This window comes from Schistocerca americana, chromosome X (genome assembly GCF_021461395.2).
Source record: "Schistocerca americana isolate TAMUIC-IGC-003095 chromosome X, iqSchAmer2.1, whole genome shotgun sequence".
In the NCBI taxonomy this organism is placed as follows: Eukaryota; Metazoa; Arthropoda; class Insecta; order Orthoptera; family Acrididae; genus Schistocerca; species Schistocerca americana.
In genome coordinates, this window is record NC_060130.1 from 35036847 (window position 1) to 35058914 (window position 22068).

A 22068-nucleotide genomic window follows, 5' to 3' on the forward strand; every position below is an offset into this window, starting at 1 on the left:
AGAAGACTGACTCTTCTTACTGACTATGTTTTGAACAATTCCTGTGACACTAGTTATAGATTCCGATGCCTCACTTCAGGTTTACTGTATTCCTTGGACCTTCATATTGACGATAAAACACAGAAATTGCATCGGAATTAAATACAAAAGGCACAATGCCGACTTAAGAACAAGAAGACTGACTCTTCCTACTGTCTATGTTTTGAACCAATCGTGTGAAACTAGTTATGGATTCCGATGCTTCACTTCAGGTTTACTGTATCCCTCTGACCTTCTTATTGATGATGAAACACCGAAATTGCATCGGAAATAAATACAAAAGTCACAATGCCGACTCAAGTACAAGGAGACTGACTCTTCCTGCTGTCTATGTTTTGAACCGATCCTGTGACACTAGTTATAGATTCCGATGCGTCACTTCAGGTTTACTGTATCCCTCTGACCTTCCTATTGACGATGAAACACAGAAATTGCATCGGAATTAAATACAAAAGGCACAAAGCCGACTCAAGTACAAAAAGACTGACTCATCTTACTGACTATGTTTTGAAAAATTCCTGTAACACTAGATATAGACTCCGATGCCTCACTTCAGGTATATTGTATCCCTTTGACCTTCTTATTGATGATGAAACACAGAAATTGCATCGGAATTAAATAGAAAAGGCACAATGCCGACTTAAGTACAAGAAGACTGACTCTTCGTACTGTCTATGCTTTGAATCGATCCTGTGACACTACTTATAGATTCCGATGCTTCACTTCAGGTTTACTGTATCCCGTGGACCTTCTTATCGACGATGAAACACCGAAATTGCATCGGAATTAAATACGAAAGGCACAATGCCGACTTAACTACAAGAAGACTGACTCTTCTTACTGACTATGTTTGGAACCATTCCTGTGACACCACTTATAGATTCCGGTGATTCACTTCAGGTTTACTGTATCCCTCTGACCTTCTTATTGACGATGAAACTGAGAAATTGCTTCGGAATTAAATAGAAAAGGCACATAGCCGACTTAAGTACAAGAAGACTGACTCTTCTTAATGTCTACGTTTTGAACCCTTCCTGTGACACTAGTTATAGATTCCGATGCTTCACTTCAGGTGTACTGCATCCCTAGGACCTTCTTATTGATATGAAACACATAAATAGCTTCGGAATTAAATAGAAAAATCACAATGCCAACATAAGTACAATAAGACTGACTCTTCTTACTGTCTATGATTTGAACCATTCCTGTGACACTAGTTATAGATTCCGATTCTTCACTTCAGGTGTACTATATCCCTTGGAACTTCTTATTGACGATGAAACACAGAAATGGCATCGGAATTAAATACAAAAGGCACAATGCCGACTTAAGTACAAGTAGACTGACTCTTCTTACTGTCTATGTTTTGAACCATTCCTGTGACACTAGTTATAGATTCTGATGCTTCACTTCAGGTTTACTGTATCCCTCTAATCTTCTTATTGACGATGAAACACAGAGATTGCATCGGAATTAAATAGAAAAGGCACAATGCCGACTTAAGTACAAGAAGACTGCCTTTTTCTACTGTCTATGTTTTGAACCATTCCTGTGACACTAGTTACAGATTCCGATGCTTCACTTCAGGTTTACTGTATCCCTGTGACCTTCTTATTGACGATGAAACACTGAAATTGCATCGGAAGTAAATAGAAAAGGCACAATGCCGACTTAAGTACAAGAGGACTGACTCTTCTTACTGACTATGTTTTGAACCATTCCTGTGACACTAGTTATAGATTCCGATGCCTCACTTCATATTTACTGTATTAGTTGGACCTTCTTATTGACGATGAACCACAGAAATTGCATCGGAATTAAATACAAAAGGCACAATGCCGACTTAAGTACAATAAGACTGACTCTTCTTACTGACTATGTTTTGAACCATTCCTGTGACACTAGATATAGACTCCGATGCCTCACTTCAGGTTTATTGTATCCCTTTGACCTTCTTATTGATGATGAAACACAGAAATTGCATCGGAATTAAATAGTAAAGGCACAATGCCGACTTAAGTACAAGAAGACTGACTCTTCTTACTGTCTATGTTTTGAACCGATCCTGTGACACTAGTTATAGATTCCGATGCTTCACTTCTGGTTTACTGTATCCCTTGGACCTTCGTATCGACGATGAAACACCGAAATTGCATCGGAATTAAATACGAAAGGCACAATGCCGACATAACTACAAGAAGACTGACTCTTCTCACTGACTATGTTTGGAACCATTCCTGTGACACCACTTATAGATTCCGGTGATTCACGTCAGGTTTACTGTATCCCTCCGACCTTCTTATTGACGATGAAACTCAGAAATTGCATCGGAATTAAATAGAAAAGGCACATAGCCGACTTAAGTACAAGAAGACTGACTCTTCTTACTGTCTACGTTTTGAACCATTCCTGTGACACTAGTTATAGATTCCGATGCTTCACTTCAGGTGTACTGCACCCCTAGGACTTTCTTATTGACGATGAAACACATAAATTGCTTCGGAATTAAATAGAAAAGGCACAATGCCAACTTAAGTACAAAAAGACTCACTCTTCTTACTGTCTATGATTTGAACCATTCCTGTGACACTAGTTATAGATTCCGATTCTTCACTTCAGGCGTACTATATCCCTTGGAACTTCTTATTGACGATGAAACACAGAAATTGCATCGGAATTAAATACAAAAGGCACAATGCCGACTTAAGTACAAGTAGACTGACTTTTCTTACTGTCTATGTTTTGTACCATTCCTGTGACACTAGTTATAGATTCTGATGCTTCACTTCAGGTTTACTGTATCCCTCTGACCTTCTTATTGACGATGAAACACAGAGATTACGTCGCAATTAAATAGAAAATGCACAATGCCGACTTAAGTACAAGAAGACTGACTTTTTCTACTGTCTATGTTTTGAACCATTCCTGTGACACTAGTTATAGATTCCGATGCTACACTTCAGGTTTACTGTATCCCTGTGACCTTCTTATTGAAGATGAAACACTGAAATTGCATCGGAAGTAAATAGAAAAGGCACAATGCCGACTTAAGTACAAGAGGACTGACTCTTCGTACTGTGTATGTTTTGAACCATTCCTTTGACACTAGTTATATATTCCGATGCTTCACTTCAGATTTACTCTATCCCTCTGACCTTCTTATTGACGTGAAATACAGAAATTGCATCGGAATTGAATACAAAAGGCACAATGCCGACTTAAGTACAAGTAGACTGACTCTTCTTACTGTCTATGTTTTGAACCATTCCTGTGACACTAGTCATAGATTCCGATGCTTCACTTCAGATTTACTGTATCCCTCTGACCTTCTTATTGACGATGAAACACAGAGATTACGTCGCAATTAAATAGAAAATGCACAATGCCGACTTAAGTACAAGAAGACTGACTCTTCATACTGTCTATGTTATGAACCATTCCTGTGACATTAGTTATAGATTCCGATGCCTCACATCATATTTACTGTATTCCTTGGACCTTCCTATTGACGATGAAACACAGAAATTGCATCGGAATTAAATACAAAAGGCACAATGCCGACTTAAGTACAAGAAGACTGACTCTTCTTACTGACTATGTTTTGAACAATTCCTGTGACACTAGTTATAGATTCCGATGCCTCACTTCAGGTTTACTGTATTCCTTGGACCTTCATATTGACGATAAAACACAGAAATTGCATCGGAATTAAATACAAAAGGCACAATGCCGACTTAAGAACAAGAAGACTGACTCTTCCTACTGTCTATGTTTTGAACCAATCGTGTGAAACTAGTTATGGATTCCGATGCTTCACTTCAGGTTTACTGTATCCCTCTGACCTTGTTGTTGACGATGAAACACAGAAATTGCATCGGAATTAAATGGAAAAGGCCCAATGCCGACTTAAGTACATGAAGACTGATTCTTCCAACAGTCTATGTTTGAATCTTTCCTGTGACACTAGTTATACATTCCGATGCTTCACTTCAGGTTTGCTGTATTCCTCTGCCCTTCTTATTGTCAATGAAACACAGAAATTGCATCAGAATTAAATAGAAAAGGCACAATGCCGACTTAAGTACAAGAAGACTGACTCTTCTTACTGTCTATGATTTGAACCATTCCTGTGACACTAGTTATAGATTCCGATGCCTCACTTCAGGTGTACTATATCCTTTGGAACTACTTATTGACGATGAAACACAAAAATTGCATTGGAATTAAATACAAAAGGCACAATGCCTACTTAAGTACAAGTAGACAGACTCTTCTTACCGTCTATGCATTGAACCATTCCTGTGACACTAGTTATAGATCCTGATGCTTCACTTCAGGTTTACTGTATCCCTCTGACCTTCTTATAGACGATGAAACACAGAAATTGCATCGGAATTTAATACAAAAGGCATAATGCCGACTTAAGTACAAGAAGACTTACTCTTTCTACTGTCTATGTTTTGATACATTCCTATGACACTAGTTATAGATTCCGATGCTACACTTCAGGTTTACTGTATCCCTGTGATCTTCTTATTGACGATGAAACACTGAAATTGCATCGGAAGTAAATTGAAAAGGCACAATGGTGACTTAAGTACAAAAGGACTGACTCTTCTTGCTGACTATGTTTTGAACCATTCCTGTGACACTAGTTATGGATTCCGATTTTTCACTTCAGGCTTACTGTATTAGTTGGACCTTCTTATTGACGATGAAACACAGAAAGTGCATCGGAATTAAATACAAAAGGCACAATGCCGACTTAAGTACAATAAGACTGACTCTTCTTACTGACTATGTTTTGAACCATTCCTGTGACACTAGATATAGACACCGATGCCTCACTTCAGGTTTATTGTATCCCTTTGACCTTCTTATTGATGATGAAATACAGAAATTGCATCGGAATTAAATAGAAAAGGCACAATGCCGACTTAAGTACAAGAAGACTGACTCTTCTTACTGTCTATGTTTTGAACCGATCCTGTGACACTAGTTATAGATTCCGATGCTTCACTTCAGGTTTACTGTATCCCTTGGACCTTCTTGTTGACGATGAAACACAGTAATAGCATCGGAATTAAATAGAAGAGGCACATAGCCGACTTATGTACAAGAAGACTGACTCTTCTTACTGTCTATGTTTTGAACCATTCGTGTGACACTAGTTATAGATTCCGATGCTTCACTTCAGGTGTACTGCATCGCTAGGACCTTCTTATTGACGATGAAACACATAAATTGCTTCGGAATTAAATACAAAATGCACAATGCCGACTTAAGTACAAGAAGACTGACTCTTCCTACTGTCTATGATTTGAACCATTCCTGTGACACTAGTAATAGATTCCGATGCTTCACTTCAGGTGTAGTGTATCCCTCTGACCTTCTTATTGACAATGAAACACAGAAATTGCATCGGAATTAAATAGAAAAGGCACAATGCTGACTTAAGTACAAGAAGACTGACTCTTCTTACTGTCTATGATTTGAACCATTCCTGTGACACTAGTTATAGATTCCGATGCCTCACTTCAGGTGTACTATATCCTTTGGAACTACTTACTGACGATGAAACACAAAAATTGCATCGGAATTAAATACAAAAGGCACAATGCCGACTTAAGTACAAGTAGACAGACTCTTCTTACTGTCTATGTTTTGAACCATTCCTGTGACACTAGTTATAGATCCTGATGCTTCACTTCAGGTTTACTGTATCCCTCTGACCTTCTTATAGACGATGAAACACAGAAATTGCATCGGAATTTAATACAAAAGGCACAATGCCGACTAAAGTACAAGAAGACTGACTCTTTCTACTGTCTATGTTTTGATCCATTCCTATGACACTAGTTATAGATTCCGATGCTACACTTCAGGTTTACTGTATCCCTGTGATCTTCTTATTGACGATGAAACACTGAAATTGCATCGGAAGTAAATTGAAAAGGCACAATGGCGACTTAAGTACAAAAGGACTGACTCTTCTTGCTGACTATGTTTTGAACCATTCCTGTGACACTAGTTATGGATTCCGATTCTTCACTTCAGGTTTACTGTATTAGTTGGACCTTCTTATTGACGATGAAACACAGAAATTGCATCGGAATTAAATACAAAAGGCACAATGCCGACTTAAGTACAATAAGACTGACTCTTCTTACTGACTATGTTTTGATTCATTCCTGTGACACTAGATATAGACTCCGATGCCTCAATTCAGGTTTATTGTATCCCTTTGATATTCTTATTGATGATGAAACACAGAAATTGCATCGGAATTAAATAGAAAAGGCACAATGCCGACTTAAGTACAAGAAGACTGACTCTTCTTACTGTCTATGTTTTGAACCGATCCTGTGACACTAGTTATAGATTCCGATGCTTCACTTCAGGTTTACTGTATCCCTTGGACCTTCTTATCGACGATGAAATACCGAAATTGCATCGGAATTAAATACGAAAGGCACAATGCCGACATAACTACAAGAAGACTGACTCTTCTCACTGACTATGTTTGGAACCATTCCTGTGACACCACTTATAGATTCCGGTGATTCACTTCAGGTTTACTGTATCCCTCTGACCTTCTTATTGACGATGAAACTCAGAAATTGCATCGGAATTAAATAGAAAAGGCACATAGCCGACCTAAGTACAAGAAGACTGACTCTTCTTACTGTCTACGTTTTGAACCATTCCTAAGACACTAGTTATAGAATCCGATGCTTCACTTCAGGTGTACTGCACCCCTAGGACTTTCTTATTGACGATGAAACACATAAATTGCTTCGGAATTAAATAGAAAAGGCACAATGCCAACTTAAGTACAATAAGACTCACTCTTCTTACTGTCTACGATTTGAACCATTCCTGTGACACTAGTTATAGATTCCGATTCTTCACTTCAGGTGTACTATATCCCTTGGAACTTCTTATTGACGATGAAACACAGAAATTGCATCGGAATTAAATACAAAAGGCACAATGCCGACTTAAGTACAAGTAGACTGACTCTTCTTACTGTCTATGTTTTGAACCATTCCTGTGACGCTAGTTATAGATTCTGATGCTTCACTTCAGGTTTACTGTATCCCTCTAACCTTCTTATTGACGATGAAACACAGAGATTGCATCGGAATTAAATACGAAAGGCACAATGCCGACATAACTACAAGAAGACTGACTCTTCTCACTGACTATGTTTGGAACCATTCCTGTGACACCACTTATAGATTCCGGTGATTCACTTCAGGTTTACTGTATCCCTCTGACCTTCTTATTGACGATGAAACTCAGAAATTGCATCGGAATTAAATAGAAAAGGCACATAGCCGACTTAAGTACAAGAAGACTGACTCTTCTAACTGTCTACGTTTTGAACCATTCCTGTGACACTAGTTATAGAATCCGATGCTTCACTTCAGGTGTACTGCACCCCTAGGACTTTCTTATTGACGATGAAACACATAAATTGCTTCGGAATTAAATAGAAAAGGCACAATGCCAACTTAAGTACAATAAGACGCACTCTTCTTACTGTCTATAATTTGAACCATTCCTGTGACACTAGTTATAGATTCCGATTCTTCACTTCAGGTGTACTATATCCCTTGGAACTTCTTATTGACGATGAAACACAGAAATTGCATCGGAATTAAATACAAAAGGCACAATGCCGACTTAAGTACATGTAGACTGACTCTTCCTACTGTCTATGTTTGAACCATTCCTGTGACACTAGTTATAGATTCCAATGATTCACTTCAGGTTTACAGTATCCCTCTGACTTTCTTAGAGACGATGAAACATCGAAATTGCATCGGAATTAAATAGAAAAGGCGCAATGCGGACTTAAGTACAAGAAGAATGACTCTTGCTGCTGTGTATGTCTTGAACCATTCCTGTGACACTAGTTATAGATTCCGATGCTTCACTTCAGGTTTACTGTATCCCTCTGACCTTCTTATTGATGATGAAACACCGAAATTGCATCGGAAATAAATACAAAAGGCACAATGCCGACTCAAGTACAAGGAGACTGACTCTTCCTACTGTCTATGTTTTGAACCATTCCTTTGACACTAGTTATATATTCCGATGCTTCACTTCAGATTTACTGTATCCCTCTGACCTTCTTATTGACGTGAAATACAGAAATTGCATCGGAATTAAATACAAAAGGCACAATGCCGACTTAAGTACAAGTAGACTGACTCTTCTTACTGTCTATGTTGTGAACCATTCCTGTGACACTAGTTATAGATTCCGATGCTTCACTTCAGATTTACTGTATCCCTCTGACCTTCTTATTGACGATGAAACACAGAAATTGCATCAGAATTAAATGGAAAAGGCCCAATGCCGACTTAAGTACATGAAGACTGATTTTTCCAACAGTCTATGTTTGAATCTTTCCTGTGACACTAGTTATACATTCCGATGCTTCACTTCAGGTTTGCTGTATTCCTTTGACCTTCTTATTGTCAATGAAACACAGAAATTTCATCAGAATTAAATAGAAAAGGCACAATGCCGACTTAAGTACAAGAAGACTGACTCTTCTTACTGTCTATGATTTGAACCATTCCTGTGACACTAGATATAGACTCCGATGTCTCACTTCAGGTTTACTGTATCCCTTTGACCTTCTTATTGATGATGAAACACAGAAATTGCATCGGAATGAAATAGAAAAGGCACAATGCCGACTTAAGTACAAGAAGACTGACTCTTCTTACTGTCTATGTTTTGAACCGATCCTGTGACACTAGTTATAGATTCCGATGCTTCACTTCAGGTTTACTGTATCCCTTGGACCTTCTTATTGACGACGAAACACAGAAATTGAATCGGAATTAAATAGAAAAGGCACAATGCCGATCTAAGTACAAGAAGACTGACTCTTCTTACTGTCTATGTTTTGAACCATTCCTGTGACACTAGTTATAGATTCCGATGCTTCACTTCAGGTTTACTGTATCCCTTGGACCTTCTTATTGACGATGAAACACAGTAATAGCATCGGAATTAAATAGAAGAGGCACATAGCCGACTTATGTACAAGAAGACTGACTCTTCTTACTGTCTATGTTTTGAACCATTCCTGTGACACTAGTTATAGATTCCGATGCTCCACGTCAGGTGTACTGCATCGCTAGGACCTTCTTATTGACGATGAAACACATAAATTGCTTCGGAATTACATTAAAAAGGCACAATGCCAACTTAAGTACAAGAAGACTGACTCTTCCTACTGTCTATGATTTGAACCATTCCTGTGACACTAGTTATAGATTCCGATGCTACACTTCAGGTTTACTGTATCCCTGTGATCTTCTTATTGACGATGAAACACTGAAATTGCATCGGAAGTAAATTGAAAAGGCACAATGCCGACTTATGTACAAAAGGACTGACTCTCCTTGCTGACTATGTTTTCAACCATTACTGTGACACTAGTTATGGATTCCGATTCTTCACTTCAGGTTTACTGTATCCCTTGGACCTTCTTATTGACGATGAAACACAAAAAATGCATCGGAATTAAATTCAAAAGGCACAGTGCCGACTTAAGTACATGTAGACTGACCCTTCCTACTGTCTATGTTTGAACCATTCCTGTGACACTAGTTATAGATTCCGATGCTTCACTTCAGGTTTATTGTATCCCTTGGACCTTCTTATTGACGATGAAAAACCGAAATTTCATCAGAATTAAATACGAAAGACACAATGCCGACTTAAGTACAAGAAGACTGACTCATCTTACTGACTATGTTTGAACCATTCCTGTGACACCACTTATAGATTACGATGCTTCACTTCATTTTTACTGTATCCCTCTGACCTTCTTATTGACGATGAAACACAGAGATTGCGTCGGAATTAAATAGGAAAGGCACTATGCCGACTTAAGTACAAGAAGACTGACTCTTCTTACTGTCTATGTTATGACCCTTTCCTGTGACACTAGTTATAGATTCCGATGCTTCACTTCAGGTGTACTGCATCCCTTGGACCTTCTTATTGCCGATAAAACACAGAAATTGCATCGGAATTAAATAGAAAAGGAACAATGCCGACTTAAGTACAAGAAGACTGACTCTTCCTACTGACTATACTTTGAACCATTCCTGTGTCACTAGTTGTAGATTCCGATGCCTCACTTCAGTTTTACTGTATTCCTTGGACCTTCTTATTGACGATGAATTACAGAAATTGCATCGGAATTAAATACAAAAGGCACAATGCCGACTTAAGAACAAGAAGACTGACTCTTCCTACTGTCTATGTTTTGAACCAATCCTGTGACACTAGTTATGAATTCCGATGCTTCACATCAGGTTTACTGTATCCCTCTCACCGTCTTATTGACGATGAAACACAGAAATTGCATCGGAATTAAGTAGAAAAGGCACAATGCCGACTTAAGTACATGAAGACTGATTCTTCCAACTGGCTATGTTTTGAACCATTCCTGTGACACTAGTTATACATTCCGATGCTTCACTTCAGGTTTACTGTATCCCTCTGACCTACTTTTTGACGATGAAACACAGGAATTGCATCGGAAATAAATACAAAAGGCACAATCCCGAATCCAGTAGAAGAAGACTGACTCTTCCTACTGTCTATGCTTTGAACGATTCCTGTGACACTAGTTACACATTCCGATGCTTCACTTCAGGTTTACTGTATCCCTCTGACCTTCTTATTGACGATGAAACACAGGAATGGCATCGGAATTAAATAGAAAAGTCACAATGCCGACATAAGAACAAGAAGACTGACTCTTCCTACTGTCTATGCTTTGATCCATTCCAGTGACATTAGTTATAGATTCCGTTGCTTCACTTCAGGTTTACTGAATCCCTCTGACCTTCTTATTGACGATGAAACACAGAAATTGCATCGGAAATAAATAGAAAAGGCACAATGCCGACTTAAGTACAAGAAGACTGACTCTTTTTACTGACTATGTTTGAACCATTCCTGTCACACTAGTTATAGATTCCGATGCTTCACTTCAGATTTATTGTATCCCTTGGACCTTCTTATTGACGATGAAACACCGAAATTTCATCGGAATGAAATACGTAAGACACAATGCCGACTTAAGTACAAGAAGACTGACTCTTCTTACTGACTATGTTTGAACCATTCCTGTGACACCACTTATAGATTCCGATGCTTCACTTCAGGTTTACTGTATTCCTCTGACCTTCTTATTGACGATGAAACACAGAGATTGCGTCGGAATTAAATAGAAAAGGCACAATGCCGACTTAAGTACAAGAAGACTGACTCTTCTTACTGTCTATGTTATGAACCATTCCTGTGACACTAGTTATAGATTCCGATGCTTCACTTCAGGTGTACTGCATCCCTTGGACCTTCTTATTGCCGATAAAACACAGAAATTGCATCGAAATTAAATACAAAAGGCAGAATGCCGACGTAAGTACAAGAAGACTGACTCTTCCTACTGTCTATGCTTTGAACCAATCCTGTGACACTAGTTATGAATTCCGATGCTTCACTTCAGGTTTACTGTATCCCTCTGCCCTTCTTATTGACGATGAAACACAGAAATTGCATCGGAATTAAATAGAAAAGGCACAATGCCGACTTAAGTACATGAAGACTGATTCTTCCAACTGTCTATGTTTTGAATCATTCCTGTGACGCTAGTTATACATTCTGATGCTTCACTTCAGGTTTACTGTATCCCTCTGACCTTCTTTTTGACGATAAAACACAGGAATTGCATCGGAAATAAATACAAAAGGCACAATGCCGAATCAAGTAGAAGAAGACTGACTCTTCCTACTGTCTATGATTTGAACGATTCCTGTGACACTAGTTATACATTCCGATGCTTCACTTCAGGTTTACTGTATCCCTCTGACCTTCGTATTGACGATGAAACACAGAAATTGCATCGGAATTAAATAGAAAAGTCACAAAGCCGACTTAAGTACAAGAAGACTGACTCTTCCTACTGTCTATGATATGAACCATTCCAGTGACACTAGTTATAGATTCCGTTGCTTCACTTCAGGTTTACTGTATCCCTCTCACCTTCTTATTGACGATGAAACACAGAAATTGCATCGGAAATAAATAGAAAAGGCACAATGGCGACTTAAGTACATGAAGACTGACTCTTCCTACTGTCTATGTTTTGAACCATTCCTGTGACACTAGTTATAGATTCCGTTGCTTCACTTCAGGTTTACTGTATCCCTCTGACTTTCTTATTGACGATGAAACACAGAAATTGCATCGGAAGTAAATAGAAAAGGCACAATGCCGACTTAAGTACGAGAAGACTGGCTCTTCTTACTGACTATGTTGTGAACCATTCCTGTGACACTAGTTATAGATTCCGATTCTTCACTTCAGGTTTACTGTATACCTTGGACCTTCTTATTGACGATGAAACACAAAAAATGCATCGGAATTAAATACAAAAGGCACAATGCAAACTTAAGTACATGTAGACTGACTCTTCCTACTGTCTATGTTTTGAACCATTCCTTTGACACTTGTTACACATTCCGATGCTTCACTTCAGATTTACTGTATCCCCCTGACCTTCTTATTGACGATGAAACACAGAAATTGCATCGGAATTAAATAGGAAAGGCACAATGCCAACTTAAGTACAAGAAGACTGACTCTTCTTACTGTCTATGTTTTGAACCGATCCTGTGACACTAGTTATAGATTCCGATGCTTCACTTCAGGTTTACTGAATCCCTTGGACCTTCTTATTGACGACGAAACACAGAAATTGAATCGGAATTAAATAGAAAAGGCACAATGCCGATCTAAGTACAAGAAGACTGACTCTTCTTACTGTCTATGTTTTGAACCATTCCTGTGACACTAGTTATAGATTCCGATGCTTCACTTCAGGTTTACTGTAACCCTTGGACCTTCTTATTGACGATGAAACACAGTAATAGCATCGGAATTAAATAGAAGAGGCACATAGCCAACTTATGTACAAGAAGACTGACTCTTCTTACTGTCTATGTTTTGAACCATTCCTGTGACGCTAGTTATAGATTCCGATGCTTCACTTCAGGTGTACTGCATCGCTAGGATTTTCTTATTGACGATGAAACACATAAATTGCTTCGGAATTACATTGAAAAGGCACAATGCCAACTTCAGTACAAGAAGACTGACTCTTCATACCGACTATGTTTTTAACCATTCCTGTGACACTAGTTATAGATTAGGATGCCTCACTTCAGGTTTACTATATCCCTTGGACCTTCTCATTGACGATGAAACACAGAAATTGCATCGGAATTAAATACAAAATGCACAATGCCGACTTAAGTACAAGAAGACTGACTCTTCCTACTGTCTATGATTTGAACCATTCCTGTGACACTAGTAATAGATTCCGATGCTTCACTTCAGGTGTGGTGTATCCCTCTGACCTTCTTATTGACAATGAAACACAGAAATTGCATCGGAATTAAATAGAAAAGGCACAATGCTGACTTAAGTACAAGAAGACTGACTCTTCTTTCTGTCTATGATTTGAACCATTCCTGTGACACTAGTTATAGATTCCGATGCCTCACTTCAGGTGTACTATATCCTTTGGAACTACGTATTGACGATGAAACACAAAAATTTCATCGGAATTAAATACAAAAGGCACAATGCCGACTTAAGTACAAGAAGACTAACTCTTTCTACTATCTATGTTTTGAACCATTCCTATGACACTAGTTATAGATTCGGATGCTACACTTCAGGTTTACTGTATCCCTGTGATCTTCTTATTGACGATGAAACACTGAAATTGCATCGGAAGTAAATTGAAAGGCACAATGCCGACTTAAGTACAAAAGGAATGACTCTTCTTGCTGACTATGTTTTGAACCATTCCTGTGACACTAGTTATGGATTCCTATTCTTCACTTCAGGTTTACTGTATGCCTTGGACCTTCTTATTGACGATCAAACACAAAAAATGCATCGGAATTATATTCAAAAGGCACAGTGGCGACTTAAGTACATGTAGACTGACCCTTCCTACTGTCTATGTTTGAACCATTCCTGTGACACTAGTTATAGATTCCGATGCCTCACTTCAGGTTTACTGTATCCCTTGGACCTTCTTATTGACGATGAAACACAGAAATTGCATCGGAATTAAATACAAAATGCACAATGCCGACTTAAGTACAAGAAGACTGACTCTTCCTACTGTCTATGATTTGAACCATTCCTGTGACACTAGTAATAGATTCCGATGCTTCACTTCAGGTGTAGTGTGTCCCTCTGACCTTCTTATTGACGATGAAACACAGGAATGGCATCGGAATTAAATAGAAAAGTCACAATGCCGACATAAGAACAAGAAGACTGACTCTTCCTACTGTCTATGTTTTGATCCATTCCAGTGACATTAGTTATAGATACCGTTGCTTCACTTCAGGTTTACTGAATCCCTCTGACCTTCTTATTGACGATGAAACACAGAAATTGCATCGGAAATAAATAGAAAAGGCACAATGGCGACTTAAGTACAAGAAGACTGACTCTTCTTACTGACTGTGTTTTGAACCATTCCTGTGACACTAGTTATAGATTCCGATTCTGCACTTCAGCTTTACTGTATCCCTTGGAACTTCTTACTGACGATGAACCACAAAAATTGCATCGAAATTAAATACAAAAGGCAGAATGCCGACGTAAGTACAAGAAGACTGACTCTTCCTACTGTCTATGCTTTGAACCAATCCTGTGACACTAGTTATGAATTCCGATGCTTCACTTCAGGTTTACTGTATCCCTCTGACCTTCTTATTGACGATGAAACACAGAAATTGCATCGGAATTAAATAGAAAAGGCACAATGCCGACTTAAGTACATGAAGACTGATTCTTCCAACTGTCTATGTTTTGAATCATTCCTGTGACGCTAGTTATACATTCCGATGCTTCACTTCAGGTTTACTGTATCCCTCTGACCTTCTTTTTGACGATGAAACACAGGAATTGCATCGGAAATAAATACAAAAGGCACAATGCCGAATCAAGTAGAAGAAGACTGACTCTTCCTACTGTCTATGCTTTGAACGATTCCTGTGACACTATTTATACATTCCGATGCTTCACTTCAGGTTTACTGTATCCCTCTGGCCTTCGTATTGACGATGAAACACAGAAATTGCATCGGAATTAAATAGAAAAGTCACAAAGCCGACTTAAGAACAAGAACACTGACTCTTCCTACTGTCTATGATATGAACCATTCCAGTGACACTAGTTATAAATTCCGTTGCTTCACTTCAGGTTTACTGTATCCCTCTGACCTTCTTATTGACGATGAAACACAGAAATTGCATCGGAAATAAATAGAAAAGGCACAATGGCGACTTAAGTACAAGAAGATTGACTCTTCCTACTGTCTATGTTTTGAACCATTCCTGTGACACTAGTTATAGATTCCGTTGCTTCACTTCAGGTTTACTGTATCCCTCTGACTTTCTTATTGACGATGAAACACAGAAATTGCATCGGAAGTAAATAGAAAAGGCACAATGCCGACTTAAGTACGAGAAGACTGGCTCTTCTTACTGACTATGTTGTGAACCATTCCTGTGACACTAGTTATAGATTCCGATTCTTCACATCAGGTTTACTGTATCCCTTGGACCTTCTTATTGATGATGAAACACAAAAAATGCATCGGAATTAAATACAAAAGGCACAATGCAGACTTAAGTACATGTAGACTGACTCTTCCTACTGTCTATGTTTTGAACCATTCCTGTGACACTAGTTATAGATCCTGATGCTTCACTTCAGGTTTACTGTATCCCTCTGACTTTCTTATTGACGATGAAACACTGAAATTGCATCGGAAGTAAATTGAAAGGGCACAATGCCGACTTAAGTACAAAAGGACTGACTCTTCTTGCTGACTACGTTTTGAACCATTCCAGTGACACTAGTTATGGATTCGGATTCTTCACTTCAGGTTTACTGTATCCCTTGGACCTTCTTATTGACGATGAAACACAAAAAATGCATCGGAATTAAATTCAAAAGGCACAGTGCCGACTTAAGTACATGTAGACTGACCCTTCCTACTGTTTATGTTTGAACCATTCCTGTGACACTAGTTATAGATTCCGACGCTTCACTTCAGGTTTATTGTATCCCTTGGACCTTCTTATTGACGATGAAAAACCGATATTTCATCAGAATTAAATACGAAAGACACAATGCCGACCTAAGTACAAGAAGACTGACTCTTCTTACTGACTACGTTTGAACCATTCCTGTGACACCACTTATAGATTCCGATGCTTCACTTCAGGTTTACTGTATCCCTCTGACCTTCTTATTGACGATGAAACACAGAGATTGCGTCGGAATTAAATAGAAAAGGCACAATGCCGACTTAAGTAGAAGAAGACTAACTCTTCTTACTGTCTATGTTATGAACCATTCCTGTGACACTAGTTATACATTCCGATGCCTCACTTCAGGTTTACTGTATCCCTCTGACCTTCTTTTTGACGATGATACACAGGAATTGCATCGGAAATGAATACAAAAGGCACAATGCCGAATCCAGTAGAAGAAGACTGACTCTTCCTACTGTCTATGCTTTGAACGATTCCTGTGACACTAGTTATACATTCCGATGCTTCACTTCAGGTTTACTGTATCCCTCTGACTTTCTTATTGACGATGACACACAGGAATGGTATCGGAATTAAATAGAAAAGTCACAATGCCGGCTTAAGGACAAGAAGACTGACTCTTCCTACTGTCTGTATTTTGAACCATTCCAGTGACACTAGTTATAGATTCCGTTGCTTCACTTCAGGTTTACTGTATCTTTCTGACCTTCTTATTGACGATGAAACACAGAAATTGCATCGGAAATAAATAGAAAAGACACAATGGCGACCTAAGTACAAGAAGACTGACTCTTCTTACTGACTATGTTTGAACCATTCCTATGACTCTAGTTATAGATTCCGATTCTGCACTTCAGGTGTACTGCATCCGTTGGACCTTCGTATTGTCGACAAAATACAGAAATTGCATCGGAATTAAATAGAAAAGTCACAATGCCGACTTAAGTACAAGAAGATTGACTCTTCTTACTGACTATGTTTTGAACCATTCCTGTGACACTAGTTATAGATTCCGATGCCTCACTTCAGGTTTACTGTATTCCTTGGACCTTCTTATTGACGATAAAACACAGAAATTGCATCGGAATTAAATACAAAAGGCACAATGTCGACTTAAGGACAAGAAGACTGACTCTTCCTACTGTCTATGTTTTGAACCAGTCGTGTGACACTAGTATGGATTCCGATGCTTCACGTCGGGTTTACTGTATCCCTCTGACCTACTTGTTGACGATGAAACACAGAAATTGCATCTGAATTAAATAGAAAAGGCACAATGCCGACGTAAGTACATGAAGACTGATTCTTCCTACAGTGTATGTTTTGAATCATTCCTGTGACACTAGTTATACATTCCGTTGGTTCACTTCAGGTTTGCTGTATCCCTCTGACCTTCTTATTGACGATGAAGCACAGAAATTGCATCGGAATTAAATACAAAAGGCACAATGCCGACTTAAGTACGAGAAGACTGACTCTTCCTACTGTCTATGTCTTGAACCATTCCTGTGACACTAGTTACAGATTCCGATTCTTCACTTCAGGTTTACTGTATCCCTTGGACCTTCTTATTGACGATGAAACACAAAAATTGCATCGGAATTAAATACAAAAGGCACAATGCAGACTTAAGTACATGTAGACTGACTCTTCCAACTGTCTATGTTTTGAACCATTCCTGTGACACTAGTTATAGATTCCGATGATTCACTTTAGGTTTCTGTATCCCTCTGACCTTCTTATTGATGATGAAACACAGAAATTGCATCGGAATTAAATAGAAAAGGCACAATGCCGACTTAAGTACATGAAGAATGACTCTTCCTGCTGTCTATGATTTGAACCATTCCTGTGACACTAGTTATACAATCCGTTGCTTCACGTCAGGTTTACTGTATCCCTCTGACCACCTTATTGATGATGAAACACAGAAATTTCATCGGAAATAAATACAAAAGGTACAATGCCGACTTAAGTACAAGAAGACTGACTCTTCTTACTGTCTATGTTTTGAACCATTCCTGTGACACTAGTTATAGATTCCGATCCTTCACTTCATGTTTACTGTATCCCTCTGAGCTTCTTATTGACGATGAAACACAGAAATTGCATCGGAAATAAATACAAAAGGCACAATGCCGAATCAAGTAGAAGAAGACTGACTCTTCCTACTGTCTATGCTTTGAACGATTCCTGTGACACTAGTTATACATTCCGATGCTTCACTTCAGGTTTACTGTATCCCTCTGACCCTCTTATTGACGATGAAACACAGAAATTGCATCGGAATTATATAGAAAAGTCACAATGCCGACTGAAGTACAAGAAGACTGAGTCTTCTTACTGTCTATGTTTTGAACCATATCTGTGACACTAGTTATAGATTCCGATGCTTGACTTCAGGTTTACTGTATCCCTCTGACCTACTTATAGACGATAAAACACAGAAATTTAATCGGAATTAAATAAAAAGGCACAATGCCGAATTAAGTAAAAGAAAACTGACTCTTTCTACTGACAATGTTTTGAACCATTCCTGTGACACTAGTTATAGATTCCGATGATTCACTTCAATTTTACTGTATCCCTCTGACCTTCTTATTGACGATGAAACGCAGAAATTGCATCGGAATTAAATACAAAAGGCCCAATGCCGACTTAAGTACAAGAAGACTGACTCTTCCTACTGTCTATCATTTGAACCATTCCTGTGACACTAGTTATAGATTCCGATGCTTCGCCTCAGGTTTACTGTATCCATCTGACCTTCTTATTGACGATGAAACACAGAAATTGCATCGGAATTAAATACAAAAGGCACAATGCCGACTTAAATACAAGAAGACTGACTCTTCCTACTGTCTACGTTTTGAATCATTCCTGTGACACTAGTTATAGATTCCGATGTCTCATATCAGGTTTACTGTATCCCTCTGACCTTCTTATTGACGATGAAACACAGAAATTGCATCGGAATGAAATACAAAAGGCACAAAGACTACTTAAGTACAAAAAGACTGACTCTTCCTACTGTCTATGTTTTGACTCATTCCTGTGACACTAGTTATAGATTCCGATGCTTCACTTCAGGTTTTACTGTATCCCTCTGACCTTCGTATTGACGATGAAACTCAGAAATGGCATCGGAATGAAATAGAAAAGTCACAATGCCGACTTAAGTACAAGAAGACTGACTCTTCCTACTGTCTATCATTTGAACCATTCCTGTGACACTAGTTATAGATTCCGATGCTTCGCCTCAGGTTTACTGTATCCATCTGACCTTCTTATTGACGATGAAACACAGAAATTGCATCGGAATTAAATACAAAAGGCACAATGCCGACTTAAATACAAGAAGACTGACTCTTCCTACTGTCTACGTTTTGAATCATTCCTGTAACACTAGTTATAGATTCCGATGTCTCACATCAGGTTTACTGTATCCCTCTGATCTTCTTATTGACGATGAAACACAGAAATTGCATTGGAATTAAATAGAAAAGGCACAATGCCGACTTAAGTACGTGAAGACTGATTCTTCCAACTGTCAAGGTTTGGAATCATTCCTGTGACACTAGTTATACATTCCGATGCTTCACTTCAGGTTTACTGTATCCCTCTGACCGTCGTTTTGACGATGAAATGCAGGAATTGCATCGGAAATAGATACAAAAGGCACAATGCCGAATCAAGTAGAAGAAGACTGACTCTTCCTACTGTCTATGCTTTGAACGATTCCTGTGACACTAGTTATACATTCCGATGCTTCACTTCAGGTTTTACTGTATCCCTCCGACCTTCGTATTGACGATGAAACACAGAAATGGCATCGGAATTAAATAGAAAAGTCACAATGCCGACTTAAGAACAAGAAGACTGACTCTTCCTACTGTCTATATTTTGAACCATTCCAGTGACACTAGTTATAGATTCCGTTGCTTCACTTCAGATTTACTGTATCCCTCTGACCTTCTTATTGACGATGAAACACAGAAATTGCATCGGAAATAAATAGAAAAGGCACAATGGCGACCTAAGTACAATAAGACTGACTCTTCCTACTGTCTATGTTTTGAACCATTCCTGTGACACTAGTTATAGATCCTGATGCTTCACTTCAGGTTTACTGTATCCCTCTGACTTTCTTATTGACGATGAAACACTGAAATTGCATCGGAAGTAAATTGAAAGGGCACAATGCCGACTTAAGTACAAAAGGACTGACTCTTCTTGCTGACTACGTTTTGAACCATTCCAGTGACACTAGTTATGGATTCGGATTCTTCACTTCAGGTTTACTGTATCCCTTGGACCTTCTTATTGACGATGAAACACAAAAAATGCATCGGAATTAAATTCAAAAGGCACAGTGCCGACTTAAGTACATGTAGACTGACCCTTCCTACTGTTTATGTTTGAACCATTCCTGTGACACTAGTTATAGATTCCGATGCTTCACTTCAGGTTTATTGTATCCCTTGGACCTTCTTATTGACGATGAAAAACCGATATTTCATCAGAATTAAATACGAAAGACACAATGCCGACCTAAGTACAAGAAGACTGACTCTTCTTACTGACTACGTTTGAACCATTCCTGTGACACCACTTATAGATTCCGATGCTTCACTTCAGGTTTACTGTATCCCTCTGACCTTCTTATTGACGATGAAACACAGAGATTGCGTCGGAATTAAATAGAAAAGGCACAATGCCGACTTAAGTAGAAGAAGACTAACTCTTCTTACTGTCTATGTTATGAACCATTCCTGTGACACTAGTTATAGATTCCGATGCTTCACTTCAGGTGTACTGCATCCCTTGGAATTTCTTATTGCCGATAAAACACAGAAAATGCATGGGAATTAAATAGAAAAGGCACAATGCCGACTTAAGTACAAGAAGATTGACTCTTCTTACTGACTATGTTTTGAACCATTAATGTGACACTAGTTATAGATTCCGGTGCCTCACTTCAGGTTTACTGTATTCCTTGGACCTTCTTATTGACGATGAAACATAGAAATTGCATCGGAATTAAATACAAAAGGCACAATGCCGACTTAAGTACAAGAAGACTGACTCTTCCTACTGTGTATGTTTTGAACCAATCCTGTGACACTAGTTATGAATTCCGATGCTTCACTTCAGGTTTACTGTATCCCTCTGACCTTCTTATTGACGATGAAACACAGAAATTGCATCGGAATTAAATAGAAAAGGCACAATGCCGACTTAAGTACATGAAGACTGATTCTTCCAACTGGCTATGTTTTGAATCATTCCTGTGACACTAGTTATACATTCCGATGCCTCACTTCAGGTTTACTGTATCCCTCTCACCTTCTTTTTGACGATGATACACAGGAATTGCATCGGAAATAAATACAAAAGGCACAATGCCGAATCCAGTAGAAGAAGACTGACTCTTCCTACTGTCTATGCTTTGAACGATTCCTGTGACACTAGTTATACATTCCGATGCTTCACTTCAGGTTTACTGTATCCCTCTGACTTTCTTATTGACGATGACACACAGGAATGGCATCGGAATTAAATAGAAAAGTCACAATGCCGGCTTAAGAACAAGAAGACTGACTCTTCCTACTGTCTGTATTTTGAACCATTCCAGTGACACTAGTTATAGATTCCGTTGCTTCACTTCAGGTTTACTGTATCTTTCTGACCTTCTTATTGACGATGAAACACAGAAATTGCATCGGAAATAAATAGAAAAGACACAATGGCGACCTAAGTACAAGAAGACTGACTCTTCTTACTGACTATGTTTGAACCATTCCTATGACTCTAGTTATAGATTCCGATTCTA